This window comes from Balaenoptera borealis, assembly GCF_965194805.1.
Source record: "Balaenoptera borealis genome assembly, chromosome: 2".
NCBI lineage: Eukaryota > Metazoa > Chordata > Mammalia > Artiodactyla > Balaenopteridae > Balaenoptera > Balaenoptera borealis.
Genome location: NC_138867.1, coordinates 149,111,191 through 149,128,963, shown reverse-complemented (window position 1 = coordinate 149,128,963; position 17,773 = coordinate 149,111,191). Strand labels below are relative to the sequence as shown.

At 41.0% G+C, this 17,773-nt stretch overlaps 1 long non-coding RNA gene across 1 annotated transcript in view; it reads left to right on the top strand.

Annotated features, from left to right (window-relative positions):
* LOC309622738 overlaps positions 1-15,758 on the top strand; it is a 218,835-nt gene extending 203,077 nt beyond the window's left edge. The window contains exon 2 of the long non-coding RNA XR_014241096.1: positions 11,396-15,758. This is a non-coding gene — a long non-coding RNA (uncharacterized lncRNA). The remainder of the gene's footprint in view (positions 1-11,395) is intronic.
* Positions 15,759-17,773: the final 2,015 nt, after the last annotated feature.

Genomic DNA, 17,773 nt, shown 5'->3' with positions numbered 1-17,773 from the left:
AGCAAGTTACCTGCTGTTGTCTTTTATAAATCTTAAACAGAGACCAGAATCAGTTTGGTTGGATTTCCTTAACAAGGTGCAAGCATCTCTAGAGAACACATTCTCATGAGGCAAAAAAGCTGCCTCTAAATGTCTCTGTTTCATGCACTCCCAGCTGGGATTGGGGATCTGCTCTCTCCTTTAGAAGCAAAGGGTTCTGCTGTGCATCTGGGGAAAAGATGAGGAAGAATTATATTCTGGTTTTTCTTTCTTTCTTTCTTTCTTTCTTTCTTTCTTTCTTTCTTTCTTTCTTTCTCTTTTCTTTCTTTCTTTCTTTCTTTCTTTCTTTCTTTCTTTCTTTCTTTCTTTCTTTCTTTCCTTCTTTCCTTCCTTCCTTTCTTCCTTCCTTCCTTCCTTCTTTCCTTCCTTTCTTATTTATTTAGTTACGGCTGCGTTGGGTCTTCATTGCTGCGCGCAGGCTTTCTCTAGTTGCGGCGAGCAGGGGCTACTCTTCGTTGTGGTGCACGGGCTTCTCATCACAGTGGCTTCTCTTGTTGCGGAGCACGGCCTCTAGGCGCGTGGGCTCAGTAGTTGTGGCTTGCGGGCTCTAGAGCACAGGCTCAGTAGTTGTGACGCACGGGCTTAGTTGCTCCGCAGCATGTGGGATCTTCCCGGACCAGGGATTGAACCTGTGTCCCCTGCATTGGCCGGTGGATTCTTTTTTTTTTTTTTTTTAACATCTTTATTGGAGTATAATTGCTTTACAATGGTGTGTTAGTTTCTGCTTTATAACAAAGTGAATCAGCTATACATATACATATATCCCCATATCTCCTCCCTCTTGCGTCTCCCTCCCACCCTCCCTATCCCACCCCTCTAGGTAGCACCGAGCTGATCTCCCTGTGCTATGCAGCTGGCAGGTGGATTCTTGACCACTGCGCCAGCAGGGAAGCCCAAGAAGTATATTTTGTAGGTATATGTTTAGGTGTCAATCTTCTTCTCCAGTCTGTAAAAACAGAGCAATTGTGCAAATACTATTTAACTCATAAAAAATGCCATTGACCTAAGCCCAGTATAGGAAAATCCTGTGATAAAACAGTCTTTTCCACTCCCAGAAGGTAGAAGCAAGTTGGGAGAAGAGACAAGAACGTAAAGAAGAAAGTATAAGAGGGAAACTAGAGCCTTGGCTACAGCCAGAACCATTCCATAAAAAATTCAGAGCTGCATAGATGCTGAGGCCCACAAAGATGCTACTCATGTTGCCATCCCTCAAGGACCCTGAGATTTCTAGTCTCTATCCCATATTTATTTTTCTGTAATAATAGAAGTTTTATCATGTGTATGGCTACCAGGTTAAAGACTACATTTCTCAGCCTTCCTTAAAGCTGGATGTGGCATGTGACCAGGTACTAGCCAATAGGAGATGCAAGCAGAAGTTACTTATGCAACTTTCTGGTCACACCCTTAAAAAATAAGGCACGTGCAATTCTGTTGTTCTTTCTTTCTTCTTACTTGCTGGAATTCAGACATAGTGGTAGGAACTAAAGCACCTATCATGAACCGAGAGTAAGAAAGCACAGGCTAAACATGGAAGAGCAGCAACACAGAAGGTGCTGAGTCCCCACGCCACGGACCTACCATATAAACCTGACTGCTTACACTCAGCAGCCAAACCAATATACTAAAACATACAACCACCAATTGGTTCTTCACCATCCTCTGTTCCATTTGGAGTTATGCTTCTCCCTCCTCTCAACATTGCCCACTGCTTCCCATCAAGCACGAATGATTCCCCCATCTAACATCCTGGCACAATGGACTGCCCCCCACCACCACTACCCAGACTGGGGGTTACTACAGATAGACAACTTGCAGGATCACGGTAGTTTGAATCAAGAGCCCTATCCTAATCAAGGTGGGACCATGATGAACCAGTTTGAAATCATCCACTGAGCCTGGTCAGCAGTGGCTATATTATCCCTGATGACAGCTCAATAGCTTTTTTCTCCAGCCAGGAAATTTGAGAGGTGAGTCAGGGCAGGGTTACCTAAATAGATTGTACCTGCCAAGACCTGGTGCCTGGATAAATAAGTGCACGTGGAATGGAAATTAGGAGGCTGGACTGAAAATAAATTTAACAGACTGCCTCCTCTTTACGTACTCCTTTTAATCAGCTGGTTTCATGAGATTTCACTTTGCAGAAGAGGAGATGTGACTCATGAGCATGCTTGCCAGAGACAGATGCTTTGTGGGTTTTGTTGTGTTTAAAAAAAAAAAAATTCTATCAGATAAGGATCTGCAAGAAATTTGGATGAGAAGAAATGCCAAAGGTAAACATGATTGGAATCAAGGCAGATTTTGGAAGGAAGTTGTACAGGATTTTTATAGACTCGTAGTTCCTCAAACTCTTTTCAAAGACATAAAAATAAAAGGTGAATCAGATTTTTACAAATAAAAAAGTCATCTAGTTCAACTCAGTTTTCCTAAAAAAATACTTAAGATAGTATATAACACACAGTTGTCAAACAAATATTTATTTTTGTTGTTGTTGAATAAATGATTGCCTGACTAGAAAATAAGGGAGATAAGTGACTTGTTCAAAATTATACAAGAAAGATTCAGGTGAACTAAGATGTCTTAACCCCAAGCCCAATATATTTTCTATGTTGTCTTCTCTCATTATGTGGCATAGGCACTTTAGTTTTTGAACTGAGCACAAAAAATCTATGCACATACCTTCCTTTTCCTAGTGTCTATTACAGTTAGAACAATTTTAGCCAAAGGTAACACAACATCTAGCAAAACACTGTTTAAATCAGAAGAATGTTTTATCGTTTACCTTACAAAAATTCAGAGGTAAATTATCCCAGGGTTGATTTTGAGGACTCAACAACATCACCAAGGACCTAAGAACCTTCCACTTGCCCATGCTCATGTGTTGCTTTCATTTGGAGGCCTATTTCCTCATGGTTGACAAATAGTTGTAGCATTTCTTCTTATCTTCTATGAAAGCATCCAAGTAGAAAAGAAGGGAGAAGGATACAAATGGCTTCCTTCTCACACCACTCTATTAATAAAAAGCAAAATCATTCCCCAAACCTTCAACATACTTCCCCTTATGCCTCATTAGCCAGAAGTGGATCACGTGCCCACCCTTTGACCAATCACTGGCATAAAGGAATGAATTGTGATAACTGGGTTAGGCCAATGATGATTTCCTTATCGGACCTGGGCTCATACCATCCCAAAGAAATGTGTTAACAAGGAAGAAGGGAAGTGGCTATCTGAAGACATCGATGAGATTCTGCCACATACACAGATTGCCTTGGCAGCTCTACTGAAGACTAAGCCCACAGGTATTATATCCCAACAACGCTAGATGTAGAAGTATGAATTCAACTCAACAAACACTTGTCAATCCCCTTCTATTCTCCAGGTTCCACACGGACCCTGCAACTAAAACTACAAATAGGACTGACACTTTTCTTAACCTCAAAGAGTTCACTATACAGCGGCAGATGAAGACCACTAAATAGGTTACTACAATCCCAACATGACGTGTGTTCTTAAGGGAATGTGCCTACACACCCATGAGATAATAAAGAATACCTACCTAGCCCACATACAGACCGTCAGGGAAGACTTCCAAAGAGCAGGTGTCATCAACAGAATAAGTAGAAGTTAGCATAGAGATGCTATGGAAAAAGCAGAGTTCCAGACAGAAGACTCAGGATAGGCCAGATGCAAAAGACAAACGAGAATACAATGAGTCTGAAGGCTCAAAAAAAAAAAAAATTCAGTAGGACTAAATCACTGAACATAAGGCAGAGAGATCAAGTGAGACTAAAGAGGTAAGAGCTGGTATGCCAATTAGTCCTATTTCAAGTTTTTGCCAGTTTGATAAAGGATTCGCCATGACAGCTGTAGGTGGAGTCACAGGTGTGAAAACAACTAAAAGGCAGCAAGCACAGAGGTGACCTCCCCCAAGGAAATAGATCATGACATTGCTACTTGGTGACTTGCAATTCCCTTTGCCAATTCTCCATCTATCGAGGCTATTACAGACTAGGCTGAAAATAATGTACCAGTTCAGAGTGTCGACAACTCCCAGCATAAGGGCTAGTGTGGGTAATGAGTGTGTTTTGACAGCCCAAGGTCAGGTATTTAATAACAATATTCCAGAGTTTAAGTATGATACACTGAGCACTGTTTTAGCTCCTTACTAAAGGCTCACAGCTGCTAATATTTACAGAAATAGGAAGCAATTACAGTCTGCTGCCACAGGAGGAACTTAAATAATTTAAGACTCATAATGCCTCTGAGTCTTTGCAAGCCATCTTTTCTCCAGAACCAGCTGCTTCTGGCTCTCAGAAAGCCCTCTGTTCAGAAGGCAGAGTCGTCCTGATGCACAACCCTGCTTTCGCTTGCCCAAAAACTCAAGCACACAGCTTTTTGGCATCCATAACATTTCTCCCACACTTGTTCTTCAGCTCTGGAAAGGGCCCCTTTTCTCATCAGCCATGAAACTCCACAGCCATCTGCCTGGGCTAATCTGGGCAAACTGGGATGAGCAGAGAGAACCATACTGTGATTTCACAAATTAAACTACTTTATTTCAGTAGCCATTTTCATGACACGGATGTGGTGGGACAAGAATAGAGAAGAAGAAAGGGGAATGGGGGAGAAATTGAGTATGTTGAATGCCAGACAGAATAAAGTCAAATTTGCAGCGCTCCAAGTTTCCGTGTGAACCACCATGAGAGTCTCTCCTGATGATTCCATTGTGGACACAGCTCTTTCCCATAGTGGACTACAAGCTGATGAGTGGGGTAGGAAAATGTAGACAGTTATAAATTTTTTTAATGGAAGTGTAGATTAATGAGTTTCTAATATTAGTCTATAAAATGACCTTTGCAAGAGTGAGAGAACATTGGGTTATTTGCTTCCATTATAAAGTTTTAAAAACTGACTAAGAAAGTAACTGATAAGGTTATTCCACCTGGGGATAGACAGTTTTTATAGGAAAGGTGTTCTAGGATCTTTGGCTTCCACAATCTTACATTCATCATCACAGTTTTCTTGGGAGGATATCAGACTAGAAGGGAAAGAGCATGTTTTCTGGCACCCAACCTATTAGCTGTCAAATCCCAGCTCTACCCTTTTCTGGCTCCAAACTGTGGGTGGTGATTCCATGTTTCTGAGCCTCAGTTTCTACGTCTGCAAAATGGAGATGACCTAATAAACATGTTTTAATGAGAATCAAATTACTTTAAAGGAAGTAGCTTGGACAAAGAACCTAATACTGTCTAGGCTATAGAAAGCATCCAATGAAGCCTGGCTCCTTCCCTTCCCTCCCAATACATGTTCTTCCATTTTTCTTGTCAGGATAATATGTGTACGTTTCCAATGGCTGCAGCAATTGGGAGAAATGCTAATCAGTTGCTCCTGTTTGTACACTGAAAAATACAGAAACACTTTTTTATGTCTGAAAGGGCCCTGTTACAGTTTGAATTGTGTCCCACCAAAGTTTGCATGTTAAAGTCCTCACCCACAGTACCTCACAAGGTGACCTTATTTGAACTAGAGTTGTGGCAGATGTAATTAGTTAATACAAGGTCATTCTAGAATAGGGTGGGTCCCTAATCCAATATGTCTGGTATCCCTACTAAAAGAACACCATGTGAAGAGACAGACAGGCCTCCAAAGAGAATGCCACGTGAAGATGAAGGCAGAGATCCGAGTGATGCAGCAGAAGCCAAGGAATGCCTCATTGTCAGCAAACCACCAGAAGCTAGGAGAGAGGCATGGAATGCTTCCTCCTAGCCCTGAGAAGGAACCACCTCTGCTGACACTTTGATCTCAGGCTTCTAGCCTCCAGAACTGTGAGACAATAAACTATGAGTGTTTAAGCCACCCATTTGTGGTACTTGGTTATGGCAGCCCCAGCAGACTAATAGAGTCCCACTGCTAAAGTCATTTTCTACTCAGTATACACATTAATAGCTTTCACCATTACAACATTTTTTAGAGGTTGCCAATAACTTTAGGTCTTTTGAGTGAACATTCAATTATACCCTGTGCAAATACCATGGCTGGCATGGATCATTCAGGCTGGCTGAGAACACAGAGGTCCTTAGTCATTGTCTCCTTTACTTCCAAAGCACCTTGATTAAAAGGTTTCACTGGCTCTATTTATTTACCTGTTTTTCTTTTCCTCTAGGCTTCAAGGTCCTTGAAAGCAGAAACTATGTCTCACTCATCTTTGTATCCCTGGCAGAAAGATGGGGAAGGGGTGTAACATTTGTTGAACATCTGACTTTTGCCAAGCATTCTAAACTTAGGTCCACAAACTGATCTGAGTGCCCACCACATGCCAGACCACTTCCCCAAACCAGGAGAGGAAAGTATCAAGGTCTTCATCTTATGAAAGAAGAAATCAGGTTCAGAAAATTAAGACGGAAATGGTGAAGGCCTTTTTTCTTTTTAATGGTATTTTGCAACATGATTTCAGGAAATATAAAATATGAGTCCAGGGACTTCCCTGGTGGCGCAGTGGTTGAGAGTCTGCCTGCCAATGCAGGGGACACGGGTTCGAGCCCTGGTCTGGGAAGATCCCACATGCCGCGGAGCGACTAGGCCCGTGAGCCACAACTACTGAGCCTGCGCGTCTGGAGCCTGTGCTCCGCAACAAGAGAGGCCGCGACAGTGAGAGGCCCGCGCACTGCGATGAAGAGTGGCCCCCGCTTGCCGCAACTGGAGAAAGCCCTCGCACAGAAACGAAGACCCAACACAGCAAGAAAGCAAGAAAGCAAGAAAGCAAGAAAGCAAGAATAAACTACTCTTACATGGAGAATTTAATGTAAAAAAAATAAAAAAGAAAAAAAAAATGAGTCCAATGCAGAAGCTCTCCTGGAACTTGGACTCAGAGAAGGCAAGGAAGAATGAGAGAGAAAGAGTTGGTGAAAGATGTCATCTCCCAATAAATTCCCATAAGTAAACCATACATTGTAAACAAACTACAATGAGTGATGACATAGTTCTGACCCTGAGAAAATGTAGGTAAAATCTAGAATACAGTTATGTCTCAGAAGAAATGTCTGACCCAGAAAGACTCATTCCCCTTCTAAATTGTTCAACACTTATTACTTGTATCCTGTAAACTAAAATGCTAAGTTAAAATCATGCCTTACCTTTTACCATTCAACACATGAGTGTTGAAGAGTGGCCCCCGCTTGCCGCAACTAGAGAGAGCCCTCGCACAGAAACGAAGACCCAACACAGCCATAAATAAAAAAATAAATAATAAATAATAAATAAATAATAAATAATAAATAAATAAACACATACACATACACCCCAGACTTATTTACTAACAGAAATAAGGAATACCCTTGAGTATCACCACTATATGCACTCCCAACCCCTGCTGCTTTCCTTGATCACAAAGATCCATCCCTTCAGGATGACTTGGGACCAATCTGGACATGTGAGTGCCTAATGGCTATGGTCTAAATGTTTGTGTCGTCCCCGCCCCAAATTCCTAACCTCAATGATAATGGTATTAGGAGGTGGGGTCTTTTGGAGGTACTTAAACCATGAAGATAGAGCCCTCATGAATAGGATTAGTGCTTTATAAAATAGGCTCCAGAGAGATCCCTGACCCCTTCCACCATGTGAGGACACAGCAAGAACCTGGCTGTGAACCAGGAAAAAGGCTTTCAGCAGAATCCGACCATGCTGGTACCTTGATCTTGGACTTTCCAGCTTCCAGGCTGTGAGAAATAAACTTCTGTTGTTTATAAGCTACCCAATCTGTGGTATTCTATTCTAGCAGCCCAAATAGACTAAGACACTGATCAGCTTTGACAGACACCCTCTGAGTTTGACATTTCTTTTGCCCACTTCACTACTTATTAGTTGGTTTTCTTCCCTTCCAGGCTTCTTATTTACTGTATTATTCCATGAAGAGGGGACACAGACCAACTTTATACAATCCTGCAGAAACTCTAAAAAGTACCTCCATGTCAGGCCCTTGAACCAAATCCAGCACTTCAGCTCTTGCCTGCAAGTTTCCAAATCCCTTCTACGGAACTCAAGGAAAATCTCAACTATGAACATTCATGGAGAATTGGTACTAAATCAGTACCAAACTAGATGCTTAATGATTAACTATATGCCCTTGATAAAATATTCAATCTCAACATTGCCTGGCAGTCATGGCTTGCTTGAGAACACCTCTCAAAAGGGATGGCAAAGCATAACCAATTTTAGAAACCATCTACTTCTCTAAAGGAAAACATATATAAGCAATGAAATTCAATATTTACACTGAATTCTTTTTCAAAGAAACCATGAGCTCTCTGAGGACAGAAACCATATATTGTTTTTATCCTGAACACCCATCACAATGTTTGGTACACTGTATGCTTCCAGTAGATGTTGGGCAGGCTGACTGAATGGCAGAGAAGGTACTGAGACATATACAAGTTAAAGACCAAGGCTAACATCACAGGTGAACAAGAGTCATTACAAGTACATCTATTTGCATATCAATTTCCAAAACTAGCGGAAGTGTTTTTGATGCTTGCCTTGAACAAGGCTCTAAGAATATGAAAGTAGTAACTTTCATATTCTTAGAGCCTTGTTACCAAGCCTGATTCCTTAGTGCCAAAATGTAAGAAACTCAATTGTTCCTGCAAAACCTAAGCACAGTTTAATTTAAAATGACAACTCAGAAACTTAAGGCTTAACCACGTCAACTGAACAATTAACTTCTTTATTTGAAACATACAATATATTTGAATTACATTTACTAATCATTCTACTCTGTTACACATTAGAGGCTTTTGAGTTATACAAGGAGCATAAATATTGCTTGTGCTTTTAAACTTTTCTAAATACAAGAAATTGCATACTCAGTAATACAGGGAGGGATGACATAGAAAGTCCTTGTGATCCAGTATCACTGCTAACTCTCTGATGCTTTTTCTTCCATGTTTTTTTCATTTAAGATCACATAACATTTAGCTTTTAAAAAAGGGATCCTATACATTGTTTTGTAACTTGCTTTTTCCATTTTCTTTGTCTGTCTTTAATGCCTATAGTTTTTAAAATCAGATAAAAATGTTAAATGATTAGCTGTCAAACCTATATTGACAACCACGTACTGCTTATTTTTGATAAGTAATGAACAATTTCATGATTTGTACATTTCAACACCCCAGTCAAGCTGAGGCGATGTGAACAAAGATGGATCTCTGTTCAGAAATATATTGAAACCTAAAACTCAGGTATTATAGCAGAGCTCAAGAGACTGTCAAAATGTTGAAATTTTTAATATAGGCTGACCCTGGGTGACTCTGATTGACCCAAACCCTTTGCTCACAAGATAAGGGTCTCTATTACCATGTCAGTTCACCAGTTGGGATGTTGACTTTCTGACATTAGGGGTGAGAGTAGGGGAGGAAAGAAAGAAAAAACTACCCATTCAGACACTGTAGTATATCACCAGCAGATTCCCAGACATACTGTGGCATACAAGCCCATCAATTATATAAACTCCCAGCAAGTTCAAATAAAACAATAAACAAAGAAAAGGTCATCATATAACAGCAAAACAAGTCAGGGAAAACAGCTGCCAGTGTCAGGCAATGCTTGATCCAATCTAAGGCAGAAAATATCAAGAGAGACTAAGACTGCTTATTGCTTTAAATCTGTAGGTGGTGCATTCCCTCTGAAGCTGCAGTGCCCAGAAAGGCAGCAATCAAAACCAGTAACCCAGTGGCCCTTTCAACCATGGCTCTCCCTCCCATAATGGGTTGTCAACACCTATTCGTGGGCTCAGAAGCCTGGAGTTTGGGTTATGGTCTATGAAACATTAGAATGGGCTCCTGAAAAGACACAAAAGCTAAAACTGTGATTTACAAATTCTTCATGAGGCTCTCCTTTGGGAGAAAGTAATGTGATCTGAAGCTCAGATCCAGAATGAATCTCTATCTCAGGCAACATTAAGAGTGACTAAGGTTATGCTGGTCTGTCTAAAACCCAGATAAATGATTATGAGATTTCCAGATTTCAGTTTCAGAGATTGGTCTAACTTCATTGCTAGAAGTGCTTTGACTAGAAAGAAAGCGAGGCAATTAAAAGTTGAAGTCATCACGTCTTTAAATACTGAGATAAATAATGGATACTAGTAAAATGTTTTTCAAGTTCGGGTTATCAAAATTCCTGCTACTAATGTATTTTGAGTGCTTTAACGCATACTGCTGAAACTTTGACTTTCTCCTAATTACCTGTGTATACCTTAGTGATGAAAACTGACGGGGTCATTTCATCCCCTTACTTAAAATCCTTCAATGACACCAAGTCCAAATGCCTTCTTATGTCCAAATAAGTCCTTCCTGATCTGGGCACAGCCTCAGGGTTCCCCTCCTCAACAATCCTCAGTGTACAAGGCACGTTCAGCTGTACGCTGCTACTTACAAATCCCTGATTTGTGCCACACTGTTTCACATCTCTCTGTCTTGCATGTGCTGCTCACCTGGCCAGGCAAACCCTTCCAAATTCCCCAACCCTCCCTTTATCCCAACTCGACCTCCAACTCTTCCAGGCAAACCCTTACTCACCACTACTTTAATCAAACAGAGCCACAAAATGGGGCTGACTTTGGAGCTGATAACTTGGATTTGCACCCTGCTTCTACCCTCCAGTAGTTTACTTAACTACTCTGTGTCTTTGTTTCCTCATCACCGAGATGTGAAGAGGAATAATACCTAGAGATGTTGAGAGGTTTCAAGGAGGTAAGACTTTATAGGTAGCTTTCGAGAACACACTAAGTATTCAAAAACTATTAGCTATTGTCACTAGCATCCTCCTCATCATCACTCTCTCTTAAGACCCCAGTTAGGGACTTCCCGGTGGTCCAGTGGGTAAGACTCCAAACTCCCAATGCTGGGGGCCTGGGTTCGATCCCTGGTCAGGGAATTAGATCCCACATGCATGCCGCAACTAAGAGTCCGCATGCCACAACTAAGAAGTCCGCATACTACAACTAAGATCCCGCATGCTGCAACAAAGTTCTCACGTGCCGCAATGAAGACCCAGCACAGCCAAAAATAAATAAATTAACTAATAATAAATAAATAATTTTTTTTCCTTTAAAAAGACACCAGTTAAAGCTCCTTTAAAATCTTTTGCACAGCAAAGGAAACCATAAACAAGACGAAAAGACAACCCTCAGAAAGGGAGAAAATATTTGCAAATGAAGCAACTGACAAAGGATTAATCTCCAAAATTTATAAGCAGCTCATGAAGCTCAATATCAAAAAAACAAACAACCCAATCCAAAAATGGGCAGAAGACCTAAATAGACATTTCTCCAAAGAAGATATACAGATTGCCAACAAACACATGAAAGGATGCTCAACATCACTAGTCATTAGAGAAATGCAAATCAAAACTACAGTGAGGTATCATCTCACACCAGAATGGCCATCATCAAAAAATCTACAAACAATAAATGCTGGAGAGGGTGTGGAGAAAAGGGAACCCTCTTGCACTGTTGGTGGGAATGTAAATTGATACAGCCACTATGGAGAACAGTATGGAGGTTCCTCAAAAAACTAAAATTAGAACTACCATATGACCTAGCAATCCCACTACTGGGCATATACCCTGAGAAAACCATAATTCAAAAAGAGTCATGTACCACAATGTTCATTGCAGCACTATTTACAATAGCCAGGACATGGAAGCAACCTAAGTGTCCATCGACAGATGAATGAATAAAGATGATGTGGCACATATATACAATGGAATATTACTCACCCATAAAAAGAAACAAAATTGAGTTATTTGTAGTGAGGTGGATGGACCTAGAGTCTGTCATACAAAGTGAAGTAAGTCAGAAAGGGAAAAACAAATACCGTATGCTAACACATATATATGGAATCTAAAAAAAAAAAATGGTTCTGAAGAACCTAAGGGCAGGACAGGAATAAAGACACAGATGTAGAGAATGGACTTGAGGACACGGGGAGGGGGAAGGGTAAGCTAGGACAAAATGAGAGAGTAATATTGACATATATACACTACCAAATGTAAAATAGATAGCTAGTGGGAAGCAGCTGCATGGCACAGGGAGATCAGCTCAGTGCTTTGTGACCACCTAGAAGGGTGGGATAGGGAGGGTGGGAGGGAGACACAAGAGGGAGGGGATGTGGGGATATATGTATATGTACAGCTGATTCACTTTGTTATACAGAAGAAACTAACACAACAATGTAAAGCAATTATACTTCAATAAAGATGTTTAAAAAAAAAAAACCTCCTTTAAAAAAAAGAAAAACAACTCTTGGCCAAATACAACCTCTTCTCCCAAACATATTGATTACTTACTCTTTTGTTCTACCCCTGAAACTTGGACATACTTCTAATGCAGTTCTCATACGGAATCACAAGTATTTCTTTTACATATCTGTTCCCTCCCTGAAAGCTTCTCAACAACAGGAACCATGTCTCATTAATCTTGTATTCTCAGTGCCTAGCGGTGCCTGACACATGGGAGATACAAAAATAAGTATTAGCTGAATGAATAAATAATTGAATGAGTTCCTAAAAAACCAAGTGAAAACCAAATACTGATCAATCAAATCATGTTTAATTATTCTAAGGAAATTTGATATTCAGAGAAATCATAAGAAAAATTCAAGGACTGGGTGAAATAATGGAAAGCACATAGATTTAGGAGTCAGGCCTACCTGAATTAGAATCCTAGTTGTTCTCTTACAAGTTTTATGACATGGGCCAAGTTATTTAACCTCTGGGAAACTCTGCTTCATTTTTAGGTAAGAAGATAACATCTACCTCATAAGTTAAACAATAAATAAGAAGATACAAGCAAAGTACCTGGGCCTACAAGCAAGCGTTCATTCATTTATCATTTCCCTTGGCCTTTAATGAAGACCTATTTTTGTATATTTCATTATTACTTCATTCATCTTTGGGTTAAATTTGGATCTGCTAAAATGCTTCATACAACTATACCATCATAGGAGTCAAGTTTTGTTTTCTTGTCCTGTACCCACATTCTTTAACACCTGGACATATACACCCCATCTGTGACCAAATTCATGGATTTGTATACTATGGACAAGTGTTCTTTGCTTCATTTCAACTGCTATATTTTCCTTCTACTCAAACCAATAATTTCAACCTCAGAATTTGGAAGGTAAGTAAGTAATCATTATCTGAGGTTCCAGGAACCCATGCTTAGACCTAACCCTGCAAATGTTACTATATTCTTTACCACTGCATTACCAATAAATTGATCAGCTCCATATATCTAAGGAAGATAGAGCTGCAAAAAGAGAAGACAGAACTAAAGGAAACACATGACAAATCCCATCTCTTTTGTTAATTTGACTAGGTCTGACCATGATGATACAAATTCTTCAGTCACTCAGTTTTTTAAAAAAATGGATTAAACATTTTTTTTCCAGGCTTCCCTGGTGGCGCAGTGGTTGAGAGCCAGCCTGCCAATGCAGGGGACGTGGGTTCGAGCCCTGGTCCAGGAAGATCCCACATGCTGCGGAGCAGCTGGGCCCGTGCGCCACAGCTGCTGAGCCTGCGCTCTGGAGCCCGTGAGTCGCAACTACTGAGCCCGCGTGCTACAATTACTGAAGCCCGCGTGCCTAGAGTCTGTGCTCCACAACAAGAGAAGCCACTGCAATGAGAAGCCTGCGTACCGCAAAGAAGAGCAGCCCCCACTCGCCGTAACTAGAGAAAGCCCGTGTGCAGCAACGAAGACCCAATGCAGCCAAAAATAAATAAATTAAATAAATAAATTTATAAAAAAAGAAACACACATTTTTTTCCTACCGTAAGATAAATTACTCATGAATTTCAAACAAGTGTACAGGTTTGTCAGGGAAGTTTTTTAAAAAGGAGGGTATGGTAGGAATGACAGAGTTTCTGGTTTCACAAGTTCAAGGCATTCCCGGTTTATCTGTAACCATTCTTATCTTTCATTCTTGCTTCAAGAATAAAGGGAGTGGGCTTCCCTGGTGGCCCAGTGGTTAAGAATCCACCTGCCAATGCAGGGGACACGGATTCGAGCCCTGGCCCGGGAAGATCCCACATGCCGCGGAGCAACTAAGCCCATGTGCCACAACTACTGAAGCCTGCACATCTAGAGCCTGTGCTCCGCAACAAGAGAAGCCACCACAATGAGAAGCCTGTGCACCGCAACGAAGAGTAGCCCCCGCTCGCCGCAACTAGAGAAAGCCCACGCACAGCAATGAAGACCCAACGCAGCCAAAAATAAATAAATAAATAAAACAAATTTTTTAAAAAAGAATAAAGGGAGCAAGAAGAAGATGATATCGATGTTACTATTGATAAACAGAGAAACTGAATTAAAACCACCCAAAATCTTGAGATCCACTGAACAGACTTGAATCATACATAGATATCAAACTGTTTATTTAGCCTCTAAAGCCTAAATTTAATAAAACTGCAAGAGTGGAGAAATGGGAACCCCCGTAAGGTGAGTATGGACACAGAGCGTCATCTACCTTTTAATATTATGTAGCATCATCCATTGTGTGCATTGCAGATGCAAGTGTCATTAAAATTAGAAAACACACAATCCCCCTTCAGCTTCTCCGAAACCCCAAAACGTCATGATTGCTAATGAGTGGATGGCTTACCTTTACTAGATTCCAATTCTTGAGGACGTCAACAGACGCACAGGCTAATACCTGTATTTGGCTTATCAGAGGAATAGAAAAAGAGGAATAAGAAACTTTGCAGAAGTAACTAATACTACAGTAGTGTGGCTATTAACAAATGCCCCCAAAGTAGAACTTAGATCCAGAGAAATGCAACTTTATTTAAAGCATCAGCTACAAAATAAAAGAGTTGGCCTATCAACACCACATAGTGAAATTTAATCAAACTGAAAAGAACAGTTGATCTGTCTTCAAGAGAAAATGAGGGGCTCGTGGATAATATCTTTAACATATGGATGGCTGGGTACAGTAAATGACTGTTGCACAGAAGGTTTATCTGTAAACACTGCAGCAAGTTTGGGGTTTTTAACTGCAATATATGGCTGGCTTCAATCAGCTGCTACTAGCAGGAAATCTATGGCCCATAGGAGCAATTACCCATCTCTTGACTGAAGCACAGGGCAATTATAAGCTATGGAAGTACACTCACGATGCTGGAGCACTTGACAGTACGGTGCTAATGGAATTCGGACAGGAAACAGTGTTTGGACCTACATTTCTCTGTTTTAACCCCCTCCTCAAATCCTTCCATATTTCTCTTTCTCGCAAGATGGCAGCACAGACAGAGAAACTGTGGTCTGAAAAAAGCCGTGTCATCTTCACCCAAAATACAGACAACAGGGTTTTCTCTGGCCTGTACCCCCCTACAGCCCCTTAAAATTATTACACTCATCCTGATTTTTCGAAATGCATCACGCCTTCCTCTGTGGTTTTACAGATTTCTTACCCAAGTGTCATATTCAGCATTTGGTGCTCATTACTGACTAAATCAATTAGCCAAATTAGGACTTCTAATCTCAAGGAAGTGAAGAGAAACTTGTCAGGGAAATAAATGGGGAAATAATTACTCTTTTATGTCACTGTGAAAAAATATGTCAACTAGGTATCCTTTAAAGAGGTAACCTCTCTAAGATTAGAGAAAGGAAAATGAAAGAGAGTAAGTGGTCTGTCAGTTAACCTTCCATCCTCATTACATTTCTTTCTCTTTTTTTTTAATTAATTCATTTGTTTGTTTTTATTTTTTTGGCTGTGTTGGGTCTTCGTTGCTGTGCGCGGGCTTTCTCTAGTTGCGGCGAGCGGGGGCTACTCTTCGTTGCGGTTCGTGGGCTTCTCATTGGGTGGCTTCTCTTGTTGTGGAGCACGGGTTCTAGGCGTGCGGGCTTCAGTAGTTGTGGCTCGTGGGCTCTAGAGTGCAGGCTCAGTAGTTGTAGCGCATGGGCTTAGCTGCTCTGTGGCATGTGGGATCTTCCCGGGCCAGGGATCGAATCCGTGTCCCCTGCACTGGCAGGTGGATTCTTAACCACTGCACCACCAGGGAAGCCCCATTACATTTCTTTCTAACAGAAGACCTAATGTGCTAAGCATCATATTAGGTGCTTAAGTGCATTGTCTCATCAAGCCTCACAATAACCCCAAAGCAGGTACTACAGTCATCCTCATTTAAAGAATGAGATAATGGAGACTCAGTTTGAGTAATTTCCTCAAGGCGTCACAGCTAAGTACATTGTGGAATCAGGACTTGAATCTGCTCTGTATCAGTCCAAACCCTAGCTCTTAAATACCCTCTCATCCTGCCCCTGCTATTATTGGGCGACTCTGTGAGAGGAGATGAATAATTGGCAAAGTCACTCTATTATGCTCCCATGATAGACATTAACAATGAATCCCAGCATCCTTTCCCATTGAGTGTAGACAGGACCGTAGAATCTCTCTCATCACAGTATTTCAGGAAGCCAACAGTCTTCAATTCTTATGCCAACTTCGGTTTAGAATTCCTCAGCACAGTAGCCTTGGCACAGTACTCGACCTATTAGTAGGCAATTCAATAAATGTTAGATTTTAAGAGATCACTGTATAGAAGGAACATAGGCACCTTCATTAGACCCGAAGTGACCAGGGTTTAACTTGTGGGTCTACCGTGTATTACTCACATGCTTTAAGCAACTTATCTAACTCTGGGTCTCAGTTTCCTCAGCTTTAAGAGAAGGATGGTACAACCTACCTCACAAAGCTGTTTTTAGGATCAAATGAGATGGATTCTGAGTTGAGGTAACTGACCCTCCAGAAATACTAGGCCTCTTAGTAATAACGAAAGATTATTAGGTTTGCATAAAACTACTAGTATCCCCAAAGACCAAAATAGATAAGAGCTATGCTCCTAAGAAGGAAGAATGGAATTAAAAATAATGGAGTATAGTGAGAATCCTGGAAATGGGACTGTGAAAGAAAGTTAAGAGACTTGAAAAAGACATATGAGGTCCTGAATTGAGTTAGAAAAACAAAAAGACCACCCCTGGGGAATGGATGGTGGGGTGGGGTACCTTTATTATATCAGGGCATGTGACTCAGAGGAAGAAAATACAAGGAAAAAATAATCAATTTCTTACTTCTAGGTCTTGGACCCAGCTAGCAAGACTGAATCTTTGTTCTCGTCAATTGAGAAACTCTTAAGAGAGCATAGTAATATATAGCGTAAACTATGAGTTAATTTTAAGATAACTGATCCTCCCCCAGACTACTGGTGACCCTGTCTTTCTGGGGAATCAGACAGAGACCCGACCATATATCATGGGCGGGGAAGGGGGGCAATCAAGCACAATGCCCAGCTCACAGGTAGTGCTCATGATTAATGCATATTGATTTTCATCCTTGTATCCCTTAAGAAAGAAGAAAACCTGGGCTTGGACTTGCTTCTCCAAGTGCACCTTGGTTCCTGCCTACATAGAAATGCACCATTTCTGCCCTGGCCCTTATAACTAAGTAGCCTCCAGGTGAGTGGAAGCAACAGTGTGCCTGATACAGTTTCCAAAGGGTCCTGCAACAGAGGATTGGGGTTGTCTTTTTTTCCCTCTTTTTATTCCTGTATTTCCTATTTCTCAAGAAATGAGGAAAGCAGAGAAGATGCTCTACAAGACAAATCTCAATGCATCCAGCAGATCAAATCTGGACAGAAGTGGACAGCACTGAGTTGCTTAATCCCACGAGTCCCCCAACTGCACGGCACA